This window comes from Salmo salar, chromosome ssa29, assembly GCF_905237065.1.
Source record: "Salmo salar chromosome ssa29, Ssal_v3.1, whole genome shotgun sequence".
Classification (NCBI taxonomy): Eukaryota; Metazoa; Chordata; class Actinopteri; order Salmoniformes; family Salmonidae; genus Salmo; species Salmo salar.
The window spans coordinates 40004222-40024299 of record NC_059470.1 but is presented as its reverse complement, the minus strand read 5'-3'; positions in this window follow the sequence as shown (position 1 = coordinate 40024299).

Here is a 20078-nt window from a genome sequence, read left to right as displayed (position 1 = left end):
CTGTATTAGCATGTATTATTAGGACGAGATATAATTCAACGTCTACAAACCCAACACCACCTTTTAAAGATGCATCGAACAGCAGGCCAAGCTGCTCCTGTTGTTTAGAAATTCACCTGTAGGTCTAGGTGATTCAACGTTCAGGCTCATGTTTAACTGCTTGGGAACAGCGTTTAGGCTCAAATTTAACGGTTTGATATTGACGTTTAGGCTCATATTTGACTGCTTGGGAACGACGTTTAGGCTCATATTTATTTAACGGCTTGGGATCGACGTTTAGGCTCATATTTAACAGCTTGATTTCAGAGTTGAGGCCTGATTGTTTCTTACCCTCCTCTGAGACAAGCACAATTACAGTTTAACTGTCGCAGTTTAAAGGTTCTGTCGTAGCAAACGGGATTCTGTCAGCACAGAATTCATGCATAATACATAGGTGACATTCTCTTCCTGCTTCCTGGGGCCTGTTACCAGCCACACGGTAAAAGGTGTAGGCCTTGGTTCCCCAGCCACTTTAAAATGTTAGATATGAAAAATTAATGGACCTGATGAAGACACTTTAAAACCCTGCAAATTGTATATTTAAATATAAAGTCACCTGTGATTAAAAGCAGTGAGGAATATTAATCCCCGTAGTCAGGGGCGATTATAACCATTTCCATCACGGAATTCCACAGCTTGACTTTTGTTCTGAGCAACAGTGATTAACTATTAGGTTTAATGGGTGTACTGTAGTTACTGAGACGTAGGGGATTTTTCTCTTTCCTCTGGTCCTACAGGGAGACTTGGGCTGCGTTCCAAAATCTTACACTATTTAGTGCACTACTTTGAACCAGGGCTGTACTTTGAACCAAATCAAATCAAATCAAATGTATTTATATAGCCCTTCGTACATCAGTTGATATCTCAAAGTGCTGTACAGAAACCCAGCCTAAAACCCCAAACAGCAAGCAATGCATGTGAAAGAAGCACGGTGGCTAGGAAAAACTCCCTAGGAAAAACTCCCTAGAAAGGCCAAAACCTAGGAAGAAACCTAGAGAGGAACCAGGCTATGAGGGGTGGCCAGTCCTCTTCTGGCTGTGCCGGGTGGATATTATAACAGAACATGGTCAAGATGTTAAAATGTTAAAATGTTCATAAATGACCAGCATGGTCAAATAATAATAATCATAGTAGTTGTCGAGGGTGCAACAAGCACGTCCGGTGAACAGGTCAGGGTTCCATAGCTGCAGGCAGCACAGTTGAAACTGGAGCAGCAGCACGGCCAGGTGGACTGGGGACAGCAAGGAGTCATCATGCCAGGTAGTCCTGAGGCATGGTCCTAGGGCTCAGGTCCTCCGAGAGAAAGACAGAAAGAGAGAAAGAGAGAATTAGAGAGAGCATATTTAAATTCACACAGGACACCGGATAAGACAAGAGAAATACTCCAGATGTAACAGACTGACCCTAGCCCCCCGACACATAAACTACTGCAGCATAAATACTGGAGGCTGAGACAGGAGGGATCAGGAGACACTGTGGCCCCATCCGATGAAACCCCCGGACAGGGCCAAACAGGCAGGATATAACCCCACCCACTTTGCCAAAGCACAGCCCCCACACCACTAGAGGGATGTCTCCAACCACCAACTTACCGTCCTAAGACAAGGCCGAGTATAGCCCACAAAGATCTCCGCCACGGCACAACCCAAGTGGGGGGCGCCAACCCAGACAGGAAGACCACGTCAGTGACTCAGCCCACTCAAGTGACGCACCCCTCCCATGGACGGCATGGAAGAACACCAGTAAGCCAGTGACTCAGCCCCTGTAAAAGGGTTAGAGGCAGAGAATCCCAGTGGAAAGAGGGGATTCGGCAAGGCAGAGACAGCAAGGGCGGTTCGTTGCTCCAGCCTTTCCGTTCACCTTCACACTCCTGGGCCAGACTATACTTAATCATAGGACCTACTGAAGAGATAAGTCTTCAGTAAAGACTTAAAGGTTGAGACTGAGTCTGCGTCTCTCACCAGGCCTGATCTTTGAACCAGGGCTGTAATTTGAACCAGGACAGTACTTTGGGCCAGGGCTGGACTTTGAACCAGGGCTGGACTTTGAACCAGGGCTGTACATTGAACCAGGGCTCTACTTTGAACCAGGACTCTACATTGGACCAGGGCTGTACATTGAACCAGGGCTGTACTTTAAACCAGGGCTGTACATTGAACCAGGGCTGTACATTGAACCAGGGCTCTACTTTAAACCAGTGATGTACTTTAAACCAGGGCTGTACATTGAACCAGGGCTGTACTTTAAACCAGGGCTGTACATTGAACCAGGGCTGTACTTTAAACCAGGGCTGTACATTGAACCAGGGCTGTACTTTAAACCAGGGCTGTACATTGAACCAGGGCTGTACTTTAAACCAGGGCTGTACATTGAACCAGGGCTATGTAAGGAATAGGGTGCTATTTGTGACGCAGACCTTGGACTGACTGTGAAGGGAAGGAATGGTAAAGCCAGCTGGTATGATCATGCCTGACGTGCCTTGCTGCTGACTCCGTCTGAACCATATGATTTTCCCGGGTTGACACGTTGAAAGTATTGCTTGACTTCATTCACAGAGATCAAAATCACACGTGTCAAACCTACAGTAGGAACTTTTCAAATTATTTGCGAAAGCAAGGTCATATTCGATGGTCATACTATGTCTTTTTTTTGGTTTGTATCCTGTGATGGTTTGCAACCCTTACCAAGTTTTCCTACTGTCCTTGTTTTAGAAAAGGTTTTCTAACGTGTCTTTCTAAGCAGCATTTCACTCCTTCATTTTTCTTTTGCCTCTGAACACGTTTCCTCTCCTATTTACTGACACTTAATTTAAACACTCTCTTTGTCTGGTTGAGGAGCTCTTTTAATTAATTCCCAGAGTTACCCACGGTTTATTATTGGGGAAGACGCTGACTTACAGAAACGGATGTACTCAGAGACGGTATCCGCTGACTCTTCCAGGTCATCGGCGCTGTTCATCAGGGCCACCCAGTCAGTGGACTCAAAACAGTCCTGGAGACCTTCAGTCGCTTCAGGAGTCCAGCTTTTAATCTCCACCTTCTCTCACGGCAGACGCTGTTTGTAGACTGGGATGAGCTGAACCATGTTATGATCCCAACCCCCAAGATTGGGTAGAGCCTTGGAAAAATACACACCTGGGATAAAATGAAATTAAATTAAAAACACAGAAGATATGCAAGAAGCAAGAAGCAAGACACCAGAAACCAGAAACCAGACACCACACGCCAGGGGGCAGCATCAGACGCCAGACACCATCATCAGAAACCAGACACCACACGCCAGGGGGCAGCATCAGACGCCAGACACCATCATCAGAAACCAGACACCACACGCCAGGGGGCAGCATCAGACGCCAGACACCATCATCAGAAACCAGACACCACACGCCAGGGGGCAGCATCAGACGCCAGACACCATCATCAGAAACCAGACACCACACGCCAGGGGGCAGCATCAGACGCCAGACACCATCATCAGAAACCAGACACCACACGCCAGGAGGCAGCATCAGACGCCAGACACCATCATCAGAAACCAGACACCACACGCCAGGGGGCAGCATCAGACGCCAGACACCATCATCAGAAACCAGACACCACACGCCAGGGGGCAGCATCAGACGCCAGACACCATCATCAGAAACCAGACACCACACGCCAGGGGGCAGCATCAGACGCCAGACACCATCATCAGAAACCAGACACCACACGCCAGGGGGCAGCATCAGACGCCAGACACCATCATCAGAAACCAGACACCACACGCCAGGGGGCAGCATCAGACGCCAGACACCATCATCAGAAACCAGACACCAGACACCAGATGCCAGACATCAGACGCCAGATGCCAGACATCAGACGCCTGCATCAGGCACCAGCGTCACACACCAGCATCAGACGAGAGATGCAGTCACAAACAAGGTCATGAAAAGCAAAAACATGAATCAGTAATAAGGTCTTTAATCACCTTCTAGTCAGCTCCACCTCTTCTTCTCTCACAGTCAGTCAGGAGCTATAGCTCTTCTTCTCTCACAGTCAGACAGGAGCTCCACCTCTTCTTCTCTCACAGTCAGTCAGGAGCTCCACCTCTTCTTCTCTCACAGTCAGACAGGAGCTACACCTCTTCTTCTCTCACAGTCAGACAGGAGCTCTACCTCTTCTTCTCCCACAGTCAGACAGGAGCTATAGCTCTTCTTCTCTCACAGTCAGACAGGAGCTCCACCTCTTCTTCTCTCACAGTCAGTCAGGAGCTATAGCTCTTCTTCTCTCACAGTCAGACAGGAGCTCTACCTCTTCTTCTCCCACAGTCAGACAGGAGCTATAGCTCTTCTTCTCTCACAGTCAGACAGGAGCTATAGCTCTTCTTCTCTCACAGTCAGACAGGAGCTATAGCTCTTCTTCTCTCACAGTCAAAAGGGAGCTATAGCTCTTCTTCTCTCACAGTCAGACAGGAGCTATACCTCTTCTTCTCTCACAACCAGACAGGAGCTATTGCTCTTCTTCTCTCACAACCAGACAGGAGCTCTACCTCTTCTTCTCTCACAACCAGACAGGAGCTCTACCTCTTCTTCTCTCACAGTCAAACAGGAGCTCTACCTCTTCTTCTCTCACAACCAGACATGAGCTTTGGGGTATTCTGGCCAAGCCTCATCTTCAGTTGACATGTAATTTCTTCAATCACCCACTGTAACTAAGCAGCAGATATTAAAACAGAGGTTGTTGACCACATCATGTCTACTACGGTGTGTGAAGGAGAAGGAAGGGCACAATACACCGGATGGTTAATTGGAATATAATGGAGCTATAATTGCAATATCGTTTCTTAATGTGTGTGTGTGTGTGTGTGTGTGTGTGTGTGTGTGTGTGTGTGTGTGTGTGTGTGTGTGTGTGTGTGTGTGTGTGTGTGTGTGTGTGTGTGTGTGTGTGTGTGTGTGTGTGTGTATGTGTATGTGTATGTGTGTGTGTGTGTGCTGCCTAATGTGGCTAATTTGAACAGATGGAATCATTAAACAAAACAACATTTTGGCGATCGTGCTCATTCACTTCATCGTGATATGAAGAGATATGAAAATGAAGGCATCAGGCTGCATATTGGCATGGAGATCACGTTACAACACTAAACCACAACAAGCGCCGCTGTAAGAACCATCTAAATGCGTGATGTTCAAAGCCGCTGTAAGAACCATCTAAATGCGTGATGTTCAAAACTGTTGGTTGTGAAATCCAGTTTTGGAGGAAGTAGTATTGTGTGTGTGTGTGTGTGTGTGTGTGTGTGTGTGTGTGTGTGTGTGTGTGTGTGTGTGTGTGTGTGTGTGTGTGTGTGTGTGTGTGTGTGTGTGTGTTTGTTGTGTATGTGTGTAGCTTGACACAGTAAACTGCTTAATGTCCTGCCAAAGTAATTAGGGAGACATTTTCAGTCACACTGATGAACTGGTGGTCTCTTCTGAGATGTGTCTTCTTGAGGAAGCCATGTTTAGAGGCGAGTCCATCTATTCCATCTAGTCCATCTATTCCAGCTAGCCCATCTATTCCATCTAGTCCATCTATTCCAGCTAGCCCATCTATTCCATCTAGTCCATCTATTCCAGCTAGCCCATCTATTCCATCTAGTCCATCTAAGTCCAGCTAGCCCATCTATTCCATCTAGTCCATCTATTCCAGCTAGCCCATCTATTCCATCTAGTCCATCTATTCCAGCTAGCCCATCTATTCCATCTAGTCCACCATCTATTCCATCTAGCCCATCTAGTCCAGCTAGTCCATGGTTGTCCAGCTAGTCCATCGTAGTCCATCTAGTCCATGGTTGTCCAGCTAGTCCATGGTTGTCCAGCTAGTCCATGGTTGTCCAGCTAGTCCAGATAGTCCATCTAGTCCATCTAGTCCATGGTTGTCCAGTTAGTCCATGGTTGTCCAGTTAGTCCATGGTTGTCCAGCTAGTCTATGGTTGTCCAGCTAGTCCAGCTAGTCCATCTAGTCCATGGTTAGTCCATCTAGTCCATGGTTGTCCAGCTAGTCCAGCTAGTCCATCTAGTCCATGGTAGTCCATGGTTGTCCAGCTAGTCCATCTAGTCCAGCTAGTCCATCTAGTCCATCTAGTCCATCTAGTCCAGGGAGTCCATGGTTGGCCTCATACTATAGTTGGCCCTCATAGTCCAGTTGGCCCTCATACTATAGTTGGCCCTCATATTCCAGTTGGCCCTCATACTATAGTTGGCCCTCATACTATAGTTGGCCCTCATATTCCAGTTGGCCCTCATACTATAGTTGGCCCTCATACTATAGTTGGCCCTCATATTCCAGTTGGCCCTCATACTATAGTTGGCCCTCATACTATAGTTGGCTCTCATATTCCAGTTGGCCCTCATACTATAGTTGGCCCTCATAGTCCAGTTGGCCCTCATACTATAGTTGGCCCTCATAGTCCAGTTGGCCCTCATACTATGTTCCCTCATAGTCCAGCTGGCCCTTCATACTAGTCCAGCTAGTCCTAGCTAGTTGCCCTCATAGTCCAGTTGGCCCTCATACTATGGTTGTCCAGCTAGCCCTACTATAGTTGTCCCGCATAGTCCAGCTAGCCCTCATACTATGTGCCCGCTAGTCCAGCTGGCCCTATCTATGTCCATGCTAGTTGGCCCTGATTGTCCAGCTGGCCCTCATACTATAGTTGCCATCTAGTCCAGCTAGTCCATGAGTTGGCCCAGCTAGTCCAGGGAGTCCATGGTTGGCCTCATACTATAGTTGGCCCTCATACTATAGTTGGCCCTCATACTATAGTTGGCCCTCATATTCCAGTTGGCCCTCATACTATAGTTGGCCCTCATACTATAGTTGGCCCTCATAGTCCAGTTGGCCCTCATACTATAGTTGGCCCTCATAGTCCAGTTGGCCCTCATACTATAGTTGGCCCTCATACTATAGTTGGCCCTCATACTATAGTTGGCCCTCATAGTCCAGTTGGCCCTCATACTATAGTTGGCCCTCATAGTCCAGTTGGCCCTCATACTATAGTTGGCCCTCATACTTAGTTGGCCCTCATACTATAGTTGGCCCTCATACTATAGTTGGCCCTCATAGTCCAGTTGGCCCTCATACTATAGTTGGCCCTCATACTATAGTTGGCCCTCATACTATAGTTGGCCCTCATCCTATAGTTGGCCCTCATACTATAGTTGGCCCTCATACTATAGTTGGCCCTCATACTATAGTTGGCCCTCATACTATAGTTGGCCCTCAATCTTACTGTGTTGTTTTTGTTTGCCTGCTTGAATAAAGTCAACCCAGCTACCATCCCACATCCCTGTCTCTAACATCCCAACAAGAGGATCCCATCACAATGTGATTGAAATATGTTACATTTACACATGGTAATAAAGGTGCCTCTTATCTACCCACTGAGTCCCCATTGTGACTAGATTCCCTGGCCCCGTCCTTGTATGCAAAAGAGTCAAACCTGTCTGGAACCGCCCCTTATGACACAAGCTGTGGACAGACAACAGCACACATTAACAGTCAATAGTTATATACTATCGTCATTACTGCTTTATTAATCCAATGATCATAAGACTGGGCGTAAATACCATCCGATAACCTCGAGTAGGCTATATTATCCATACAGGTCTCTGGACAGGGTTTGATCTTTACGCATTGATGTTTACATTGATGTTGTCTGACATATTATTGCCATATTGTATTGTAAATAACCTTTGATCTCGCTATCTTGTGATGTTAAAGTTGTCTCCACCTCTGTTCCATCTCTGAGCCTAAATAAATCAATAATAATAATAATAATAATAATAATAATAATAAACATAGTCCAAAAATCTACATGAAAATGTGTTTAAAGTCAACGTACGAGCATACACTGAGACACTAATGAAGAGGTTTCATCCTGAAAAGTGAGAAAAAAAGAGTTCTAATTCAGTTGATATATCAGATATAAAAAACAAAATAAAGGGTCTTGTCTATGGAAATGTTTTTAAAAAATCCACTTTGGCTGTATCTAAAGATATAGACCTCCACATTATACCTTGATATAAAGGTACAGGGGAACCATTATACCTCATTATACCTTGATATAAAGGTACAGGGGAACATTAGACCTCATTATACCTTGATATAAAGGTACAGGGGAACATTAGACCTCATTATACCTTGATATAAAGGTACAGGGGAACATTATACCTCATTATACCTTGATATAAAGGTACAGGGGAACATTAGACCTCATTATACCTTGATATAAAGGTACAGGGGAACATTATACCTCATTATACCTTGATATAAAGGTACAGGGGAACATTAGACCTCATTATACCTTGATATAAAGGTACAGGGGAACATTATGCCTCATTATACCTTGATATAAAGGTACAGGGCAAAATTATACCTCATTATAACTTGATATAAAGGTACAGGGGAACATTAGACCTCATTATACCTTGATATAAAGGTACAGGGGAACATTATGCCTCATTATACCTTGATATAAAGGTACAGGGCAAAATTATACCTCATTATAACTTGATATAAAGGTACAGGGGAACATTAGACCTCATTATACCTTGACATAAAGGTACAGGGGAACATTATGCCTCATTATACCTTGATATAAAGGTACAGGGGAACATTAGACCTCATTATACCTTGATATAAAGGTACAGGGGAACCATAAGACCTCATTATACCTTGATATAAAGGTACAGGGGAACATTAGACCACATTATACCTTGATATAAAGGTACAGGGCAACATTATACCACATTATACTTTGATATAAAGGTACAGGGCAAAATTGTACCTCATTATAACTTGATATAAAGGTACAGGGGAACATTAGACCTCATTATACCTTGACATAAAGGTACAGGGGAACATTATGCCTCATTATACCTTGATATAAAGGTACAGGGGAACATTAGACCTCATTATACCTTGATATAAAGGTAAAGGGGAACCATTAGACCTCATTATACCTTGATATAAAGGTACAGGGCAACATTATACCACATTATACCTTGATATAAAGGTACAGGGCAAAATTCGACCTCATTATACCTTGATATAAAGGTACAAGGGAATATTAGACCTCATTATACCTTGATATAAAGGTACAGGGGAACCATTAGACCTCATTATACCTTGATATAAAGGTACAGGGGAACATTAGACCACATTATACCTTGATATAAAGGTACAGGGCAACATTATACCACATTATACCTTGATATAAAGGTACAGGGGAAAATTATACCTCATTATACCTTGATATAAAGGTACAGGGGAACATTAGACCTCATTATACCTTGACATAAAGGTACAGGGGAACATCATGCCTCATTATACCTTGATATAAAGGTACAGGGGAACATTAGACCTCATTATACCTTGATATAAAGGTACAGGGCAACATTATACCACATTATACCTTGATATAAAGGTACAGGGGAACATTAGACCACATTATACCTTGATATAAAGGTACAGGGGAACATTAGACCTCATTATACCTTAATATAAAGGTACAGGGGAACATTAGACCTCATTATACCTTGATATAAAGGTACAGGGGAACATTATACCTCATTATACCTTGATATAAAGGTACAGGGGAAAATTAGACCACATTATACCTTGATAAAAAGGTACAGGGGAATATTAGACCTCATTATACCTTAATATAAAGGTACAGGGGAATATTAGACCTCATTATACCTTGATATAAAGGTAAAGGGGAACCATTAGACCTCATTATACCTTGATATAAAGGTACAGGGCAACATTATACCACATTATACCTTGATATAAAGGTACAGGGCAAAATTCGACCTCATTATACCTTGATATAAAGGTACAAGGGAATATTAGACCTCATTATACCTTGATATAAAGGTACAGGGGAACCATTAGACCTCATTATACCTTGATATAAAGGTACAGGGGAACATTAGACCACATTATACCTTGATATAAAGGTACAGGGCAACATTATACCACATTATACTTTGATATAAAGGTACAGGGCAAAATTATACCTCATTATAACTTGATATAAAGGTACAGGGGAACATTAGACCTCATTATACCTTGACATAAAGGTACAGGGGAACATCATGCCTCATTATACCTTGATATAAAGGTACAGGGGAACATTATACCTCATTATACCTTAATATAAAGGTACAGGGGAACATTAGACCACATTATACCTTGATATAAAGGTACAGGGGAGCATTAGACCTCATTATACCTTGATATAAAGGTACAGGGGAACATTAGACCACATTATACCTTGATATAAAGGTACAGGGGAAAATTAGACCTCATTATACCTTGATATAAAGGTACAGGGGAACATTATACCTCATTATACCTTGATATAAAGGTACAGGGAAAATTATACCTCATTATACCTTGATATAAAGGTACCGGGGAAAATTAGACCTCATTATACCTTGATATAAAGGTACAGGGGAACATTATACCTCTACATTAGACCTCCAACACCCTACTCAATCAACTGGATGCAGTCTATCACAGTGCCATCCGTTTTGTCACCAAAGCCCCATATACAACCCACCACTGCGACCTGTACGCTCTTGTTGGCTGGCCCCCGCTTCATACTTGTCGCCAAACCCCCTGGCTCCAGGTCATCTACAAGACCCTGCTAGGTAAAGTCCCCCCAAATCTCAGCTCACTGGTCACCATAGCAGCACCCACCTGTAGCACGCGCTCCAGCAGGTATATCTCTCTGGTCACCCCCAAAGCCAATTCCTCCTTTGGTTGTCTCTCCTTCCAGTTCTCTGCTGCCAATGACTGGAATGAACTACAAAAATCTCTGAAACTGGAAACACTTATCTCCCTCACTAGCTTTAAGCACCAGCTATCAGAGCAGCTCCCAGATCACTGCACCTGTACATAGCCCATCTATAATTTAGCCCAAACAACTTCCGCTTCCCCTACTGTATTAAGTTACTTATTTAGTTTGCTCCTCTGCACCCCATTATTTGTGTTTCTACTTTGCACTTTCTTCCACTACAAATCTACCATTCCAGTGTTTTACTTGCTATATTGTATTTACTTTGCCACCATGGCCTTTTTTGCCTCCCTTATCTCACCTCATTTGCTCACATTGTATATAGACTTATTTTTCTACTGTATTATTGACTGTATGTTTGTTTTACTCCATGTGTAACTCTGTGTTGTTGTATGTGTCGAACTGCTTTGCTTTATCTTGGCCAGGTCGCAAATGTAAATGAGAACTTGTTCTCAACTTGCCTACCTGGCTGAAATAAAAGTGAAATTCAAAATTCAAAACATTCAAAAATACCTTGATATAAAGGTACAGGGGAACATTAGACCTCATTATACTTTGATATAAAGGAACAGGGGAAAATTAGACCTCATTATACCTTGATATAAAGGTACAGGGGAAAATTAGACCTCATTATACCTTGATATAAAGGTACAGGGGAACATTAGACCTCATTATACCTTGATATAAAGGTACAGGGGAAAATTAGACCTCATTATACCTTGATATAAAGGAACAGGGGAAAATTAGACCTCATTATACCTTGATATAAAGGAACAGGGGAAAATTAGACCTCATTATACCTTGATATAAAGGTACAGGGGAACATTAGACCTCATTATACCTTGATATAAAGGTACAGGGGAACATTATACCTCATTATACCTTGATATAAAGGTACAGGGGAACATCAGACCTCATTATACCTTGATATAAAGGTACAGGGGAACATTAGACCTCATTATACCTTGATATAAAGGTACAGGGGAACAATAGATTGTTCCATCATGTTAGAACGAGGTATAAACGGGGCTTCTGTTCCATCATGTTAGAACGAGGTATAAACGGGGCTTCTGTTCCATCATGTTAGAACCAGGTATAAACGGGGCTTCTGTTCCATCATGTTAGAACGAGGTATAAACGGGGCTTCTGTTCCATCATGTTAGAACCAGGTATAAACGGGGCTTCTGTTCCATCATGTTAGAACCAGGTATAAACGGGGCTTCTGTTCCATCATGTTAGAACCAGGTATAAACGGGGCATCTGTTCCATCATGTTAGAACCAAGTACAAACGGGGCTTCTGTTCCATCATGTTAGAACCAGGTATAAACGGGGCTTCTGTTCCATCATGTTAGAACCAGGTATAAACGGGGCTTCTGTTCCATCATGTTAGAACCAAGTACAAACGGGGCTTCTGTTCCATCATGTTAGAACCAAGTACAAACGGGGCTTCTGTTCCATCATGTTAGAACCAAGTACAAACGGGGCTTCTGTTCCATCATGTTAGAACCAGGTACAAACGGGGCTTCTGTTCCATCATGTTAGAACCAGGTACAAACGGGGCTTCTGTTCCATCATGTTAGAACCAGGTATAAACGGGGCTTCTGTTCCCTCGTCAGATCAGTCTGTCAGTCAGTAATAGCCTTAAATACTGTCATGATCATGAGTAACAAGTTTTTTTTTCTAACATTACCGCTTGATCGGATCTGTGATCCATTTTTCAGATCAACACCCAGGAGGCACCACATGACTCCGCTCTGATTGGCCCTCATACTGCAGTTGGCCCAACACCCAGGAGGCAGCATATGACTCTGCTCTGAACCCAGCAGTTGTCCTCTATGCCAGTGTTATTACAGAAGGATACAAGATCAGGTTGCAGTGAGGAGGATGACACAGAGAGAGAGAGACGGAGAGAGAGAGAGAGAGAGAGAGTTGGAGAGAGAGAGAGAGAGAGATAGAGAGACAGAGAGAGAGAGAGAGAGAGAGAGAGACAGAGAGAGGGAGAGACAGAAATAACAACAGAGAGAAAGAATGAGCGAGAATGACAGAGACAGAGAGAGAGAAGGAGAGAGAGAAGGAAAGAGATAGAGAGAGAGAGAGAGAGAAACAGAGAGAGAGAGAGAGAGAGAGAGAGAGAGAGAGAGAGAGAGAGAGAGACGGACAGAGAGAGAAAGAAATAGAGAGAGAGAGAGAGAGAGAGAGAGAGAGAGAGAAAGACATTTAGACCCCTTCAGATCAGACCTATGCCCCTCCTGCCCACCCCATGCACCCGACTCCCACAAAGAGGGCCTCAACATGGAAGTCACACATACGCCCAGGCCGTGAGCAGGCAAACAGGCCCAACCCCCACTCTTACACTAGCCCAAGCCAATGGCATGTACCAGATGCTCAGCAGGCTCTGCTCACACTTACTTGCCTGAGGCCAAACCACACGACCAACAACATTAGACACTTTATGGAACACAAAGCCTTCACTATCTCATCCTGGAATATCCATGGCCTGAGGTCATCTGCCTTTGGCCTAAAGAGCAGGAACCTGGACTTCATCAAGGAAATCGGAAATACAGACATTGTCATCCTACAAGAAACCTGGTATAGAGGAGACGGACCCACTGGTTGTCCTCTAGGTTACAGAGAGCTGGTAGTCCCATCCACCACACTACCAGGTGGTATAGAGGAGACGGACCCACTGGTTGTCCTCTAGGTTACAGAGAGCTGGTAGTCCCATCCACCACACTACCAGGTGGGTGGTACAGAGGAGACGGACCCACTGGTTGTCCTCTAGGTTACAGAGAGCTGGTAGTCCCATCCACCACACTACCAGGTGTGAAACAGGGAAGGGACTCAGGGGGTTGTTAATTTGATATAGAGCAGACCTAACTCACTCCATTAAATTAATCAAAACAGGAACATTTTATATTTGGCTAGAAATGAATAACGAAATTATCTTAACAGAGAAAAATGTCTTACTGTGTGCTACCTATATCCCCCCAATAGAATCCCCATACTTTAATGAAGACAGCTTCTCCATCCTGGAGGGGGAAATCAATCATTACCAGGCCCAGGGACATGTACTAGTCTGTGGCGACCTAAATACCAGAACCGGACAAGAACCTGACACTCTCAGCACACAGGGGGACAAACACCTACCTGGAGGTGACAGCATTCCCTAAAATGAAGTGTCGTTTTGTTAGATAAAATCATTTTCATTATCCTAAAAAGGTCCATATAGCGTGCATCAAAACAGGAACATTTGTATTTCCACTCGTTCAATTTGCAAAGAAATGAATCTGTGAAAATCTCATCCTAAACGTTGTTTCAATGAGTCAAATCACGTTCGTATCTATTCCTCAGAGATCCTAGAAGGTAACCAGACTTCACTATATCATTAGGGGTGTAGATCAACCTCTCATGGGTAGGGGGCAGTATTTTCATGTCCGGATGAAAAGCGTGCCCAAAGTAAACTGCCTGTTACTCAGGCCCAGAAGCTAGAATATGCATATAATTTGGAGATCCGGATAGAAACCACTGTAAAGTTTCTAAAACCGTTAAAATAATGTCTGTGAGTATAACAGAACTGATATGGCAGGCGGAACCCCGAGGACAAACCATCCCCCCCAAACAAATCAGCCTACCACTATTTTCAATGCCTGTCACTTTTATTATAAGGCGAAGTCCTCCAAGATTGCAGTTCCTAGGGCTTCCACTAGATGTCAACAGTCTTTAGAAAGAGTTTCAGGCTGGTTTTGGGAAAAATGAGGGAGAAGTTGTAGTTTTTCTAGGTGGCTCCCATTTTGGCTGTAGTGTTTCCAAGCGCGTGAATGAGAGCGCGTTCTTTGGTATTTTTCTCCGGTAAAGACGATAAAGATTCTCGTCTTAAATTGTATTGTTTATTTATGTATTAGGGTACATAAGGGCTGATTATAGACGTTGTTTGACTTGTTTGGAAAAGTTTATTAGTAACGTTTGGGATTCATTTTGTATGCATTTTGATGTAGGGAAACTGGGTGGATTATTGACTGAAGCGCGCCAGCTAAACTGAGTTTTTATGGATATAAAGAAGGACATTATCTAACAAAAGGACCATTTGTGATGTAACTGGGAGCTTTTGGAGTGCCAACAGAAGAAGATCATCAAAGTTAAGGCATTTATTATATAGCTATTTCTGACTTTCGTATAGCACCATTCTAGTTGAAATATGTTTTTCATGTGTTTGTATGCGGGGCGCTCTCCTCAGATAATCGCATCGTGTGCTTTCGCCATAAAGCCTTTTTGAAATCTGACACAGCGGCTGGATTAACAAGAAGTTAAGCTTTATTTTGATGTATTACACTTGTGATTTTATGAAAGTTAAATATTTATAATTCTGTAGTTTGAATTTCGCGCTCTGCTTTTTCACTGGATGTTGGCCATGTGGGACTCTACCGTCCCACCTGCGCATAAGAAGATATCCTAAAGGACACCATATTTGGTCAGGGAGCAATGCCTTCATGGCACACCGATGACCTGGCCGGCTATCACTTGAACGACTGTATCTTTGTCAAATAAATCTAGCTAGATAGCCAATGAGCTGGGCTTTACGGGAGAATGTGGAAACCATGTATATGTCGTAAAATGTAGCTACTAACCTTGTACGACAGCATGCCTTTTCATTTTGGACAATAATCATTCCCGGTACATTCCCGGTACATTGTACTACATTTGACCAGGACTCTGTATAACAGTAGATAGGGAATAGGGTGTCATTTGACCAGGACTCTGTAGTGTTCAGCTTCCTCTACCTTATAGTTCCCCTGTGGTGTTAAGCTTCCTCTATGTAGTGTTTAGCCTCCTCTCTGTGGTGTTCAGCTTCCTCTACACTATAGTTCCTCTGTAGTGTTCAGCTTCCTCTCTGTAGTGTTCAGCTTCCTCTCTGTACTGTTTAGCTTCCTCTCTGTAGTGTTCAGCTTCCTCTACCCTATAGTTCCTCTGTAGTGTACAGCGGAGTCAATCACCACCTTCCGGAGACACCTGAAACCCCACCTCTTTAAGGAATACCTGGGATAGGATAAAGTAATCCTTCTAACCCCCCCTTAAAAGATTTAGATGCACTATTGTAAAGTGGTTGTTCCACTGGATATTATAAGGTGAATGCACCAATTTGTAAGTCGCTCTGGATAAGAGCGTCTGCTAAATGACTTAAATGTAAATGTAAATGTAAATGTAAAATGTTCAGCTTCCTCTAACCTATAGTTCCTCTGTAGTGTTCAGCTTCCTCTCTGTAGTGTTCAGCTTCCTCTCTGTAGTGTTCACCTTCCTCTTTGTGGTGTTCAGCTTCCTCTCTGTAGTGTTCAGCTTCCTCTCTGTAGTGTTCAGTTTCCTCTACACTATAGTTCCTCTGTAGTGTTCAGCTTCCTCTCTGTAGTGTTCAGCTTCCTCTCTGTAGTGTTCAGCTTCCTCTTTGTGGTGTTCAGCTTCCTCTCTGTAGTGTTCAGCTTCCTCTCTGTAGTGTTCAGCTTCCTCTTTGTGGTGTTCAGCTTCCTCTCTGTAGTGATTAGCTTCCTCTCCGTAGTGTTCAGCTTCCTCTCTGTAGTGTTCAGCTTCCTCTCTGTAGTGTTCAGCTTCCTCTCTGTAGTGTTCAGCTTCCTCTCTGTAGTGTTCAGCTTCCTCTCCGTATGTGTTCATTTTCCTCTGCAGTGTTCAGCTTCCTCTCTGCAGTGTCCAGCTCTTTCTCTGTAGTGTTCAGCTTCCTCAGTGACACTCACGATGAACTGCTCCCTGATTAGTCGGGATCCAGATCACAGTGATTGATTGGTAGCGTTTTTTTAGATCAATATCACAGCATTACAGTCTGACGGAAACTAATGCCTCAGAGTATTAGGAGTGTCTACCGGATTAGTCATTACAGACTAATGCACCGCGTCACAAAGTTAGATAACGGCCTGGATGGACTGGAGGATATTGGACGTTTGTGGATGTTTTTTGGTAAAGAAAAGTTGCTAGCTAATCCTCCTCCTCCTCATCCTCCTCATCGTCTTCATCTTCACCACCATCAACAGTGTTTATAACCCCATAAAGATAGCTCTGTGAAGTCTGTCTGAGGGACAAACACAGCTCTGTGTAGTCTGTCTGAGGGACAAAGACAGCTCTGTGAAGTCTGTCTGAGGGACAAAGACAGCTCTGTGAAGTCTGTCTGAGGGACAAAGATAGCTCTGTGAAGTCCGTCTGATGGACAAATACAGCTCTGTGAAGTCCGTCTGAGGGACAAAGACAGCTCTGTGTAGTCTGTTTGAGGGACAAAGACAGCTCTGTGAAGTCTGTCTGAGGGACAAAGACATCTACAACACCATCTTAACCCAGAGTGGAAAAATACATTAATGCCTCCAGTGTGTGTGTGTGTGTGTGTGTGTGTGTGTTTAGAAGAAGTGCTGCTGTAAAGAGCCCATCTGGGATAGACCAGTCACTGACCCCTGTCTCTCCAACTGTGAGGAGAGGACTCTACAGTGTGGGAGAGAGACGAGCAGAACGCAGCACAGAAGACCATTGTACTAATGGCTTCTCTCTGAATCTAAAGCCTTACTACATCTCTCTGAATAGTCCGAGTTCTGCGTATTCTCTTACAAGTTTCAAGTTGTACTAGTCGTACGTACAGGACACATGCTATACGTCGTTCAACCGAGCGCTTGCTTGCTGGTTAATTCTTAAACAACGCGGTAACACTAAGAAATACTCAAAGATAATCTAGCTCAGCCCTGGACGCTCTTAACACCGTTCGTTAAACGCTGTTGTCTTTTAGTATGTTACACAGAGAGACAGGTTGTAGGCTGACGGTATCGTTCGTAGTTCCAGATGAGGCTCAGTGTGGTAGAGCATGGTGTTTGCAACGCCGGGGTTGTGGGTTCGATTCCCACGGGGGGGGGACCAGTACGGAGAATTTTTTTAATGAAATGTATGCATTCACTGCTGTAAGTCGCTCTGGATAAGAGCGTCTGCTAAAATGATGTAAATGTAAAATGTAATGACCACTGGACAACACAGGCTGCCAGTGGCTCATAGTAATGACTGGAATGGAATAAATGGAATGGAATCGAACGCGTCAAACACATGGTTTCTAAGTGGTTGATGCCGTTCCGTCCACTCCATTTCAGATATTATTACGAGCCGTCCTCCCCTCAACAGCCTCCTGTGCTACACAAACACGGGTGTTCTGGTTTCGACTTACGAACAGAGTCTTTATTAAGAGCAATTGCAATTTGCCATGTCAGCCGAATCACTGCTTTCACTGGTCTGTTTTTACCGGTGATGTGAAGTGGAATAGAACGACACAAGTCATCTGCCCGGTGGTTACAAAAGGCTAGGTACCTTCCTGTGTCATTCATAATATCAACCAGGCTAGGTACCTTCCTGTGTCATTCATATTATCAACCAGGCTAGGTACCTTCCTGTGTCATTCATATTATCAGCCAGGCTAGGTACCTTCCTGTGTCATTCATATTATCAACCAGGCTAGGTACCTTCCTGTGTCATTCATATTATCAGCCAGGCTAGGTACCTTCCTGTGTCATTCATATTATCAGCCAGGCTAGGTACCTTCCTGTGTCATTCATAATATCAACCAGGCTAGGTACCTTCCTGTGTCATTCATATTATCAACCAGGCTAGGTACCTTCCTGTGTCATTCATATTATCAACCAGGCTAGGTACCTTCCTGTGTCATTCATAATATCAACCAGGCTAGGTACCTTCCTGTGTCATTCATATTATCAACCAGGCTAGGTACCTTCCTGTGTCATTCATAATATCAACCAGGCTAGGTACCTTCCTGTGTCATTCATATTATCAACCAGGCTAGGTACCTTCCTGTGTCATTCATATTATCAACCAGGCTAGGTACCTTCCTGTGTCATTCATAATATCAACCAGGCTAGGTACCTTCCTGTGTCATTCATATTATCAACCAGGCTAGGTACCTTCCTGTGTCATTCATATTATCAACCAGGCTAGGTACCTTCCTGTGTCATTCATAATATCAACCAGGCTAGGTACCTTCCTGTGTCATTCATATTATCAACCAGGCTAGGTACCTTCCTGTGTCATTCATATTATCAACCAGGCTAGGTACCTTCCTGTGTCATTCATAATATCAACCAGGCTAGGTACCTTCCTGTGTCATTCATAATATCAGCCAGGCTAGGTACCTTCCTGTGTCATTCATATTATCAACCATGCTAGGTACCTTCCTGTGTCATTCATAATATCAACCAGGCTAGGTACCTTCCTGTGTCATTCATAATATCAACCAGGCTAGGTACCTTCCTGTGTCATTCATAATATCAGCCTGACTTCTAGGGTCTTTATGAGATTTTCTATCCCTGAAATACATGAATAATTTTTCTTTCAAAATTGTTTTGGAAGAATTCAACACTTGCAGAATTAGAACAGAATGGTTTCGTTTTTTGGGATTTTGTTTTTTTATAGGGTCCTACGCAGTACAATTGCAGTTTTTAAAATGTTATTACAATTGTGTAAATTCTGTTTTCATGATAATATTTTTTAAGGGTTTATTTGTATAGCTACTTAATACATTTTATTAGGTGGAACGCCATGAGATATTATTTTGCTGTTCCTAATTGTATTACCAGATGTTAAGAATATGAATGCCAAAAAAACTAGACAAGCTATACTATTTCCACAGTATTTTTTTTTTTTTTTTGTAAACACACATTGTTTTAAACGTTTAAGTCACCAAACATCCCATCTTATATAGAATATAATTAGAATTAAAACAACCAGTTATTAAATGCAGCCACCTATGGTGTTATTCCTCTTCAATACTGTTGCATTTTATTTTCATATAAAATCTAGCTATTTAGATTTAAAAACGTTCCAATCGACCATCTTAAAAAACAAAGGCTTTTTCTATTTGAAGAGAAAACCAAAATAAAAATTAAAAATAAATAAATAAAACGAATTCCGTTTTAATACTTCAGCGTGCTTAAAACAAAACAGTTTGAAATCAATGAGGAATAAGTGAATGCCATAGAACAGCGTAGTGTTCAGTACGTGACTAGAGGAATATCACAATATTAGCAGCATGTTATGGATGTGACTGAAACACGAGGAAACAGAGGATCTTTGAGCGGAAACGCTTCTGTAATAAGAGGAATACATTGATTTGATACAAATGTTTAATGATTTCATTTATTTTTATTTTTTTTTACAAAATAATGTGTGCGATATGTTTTATTTT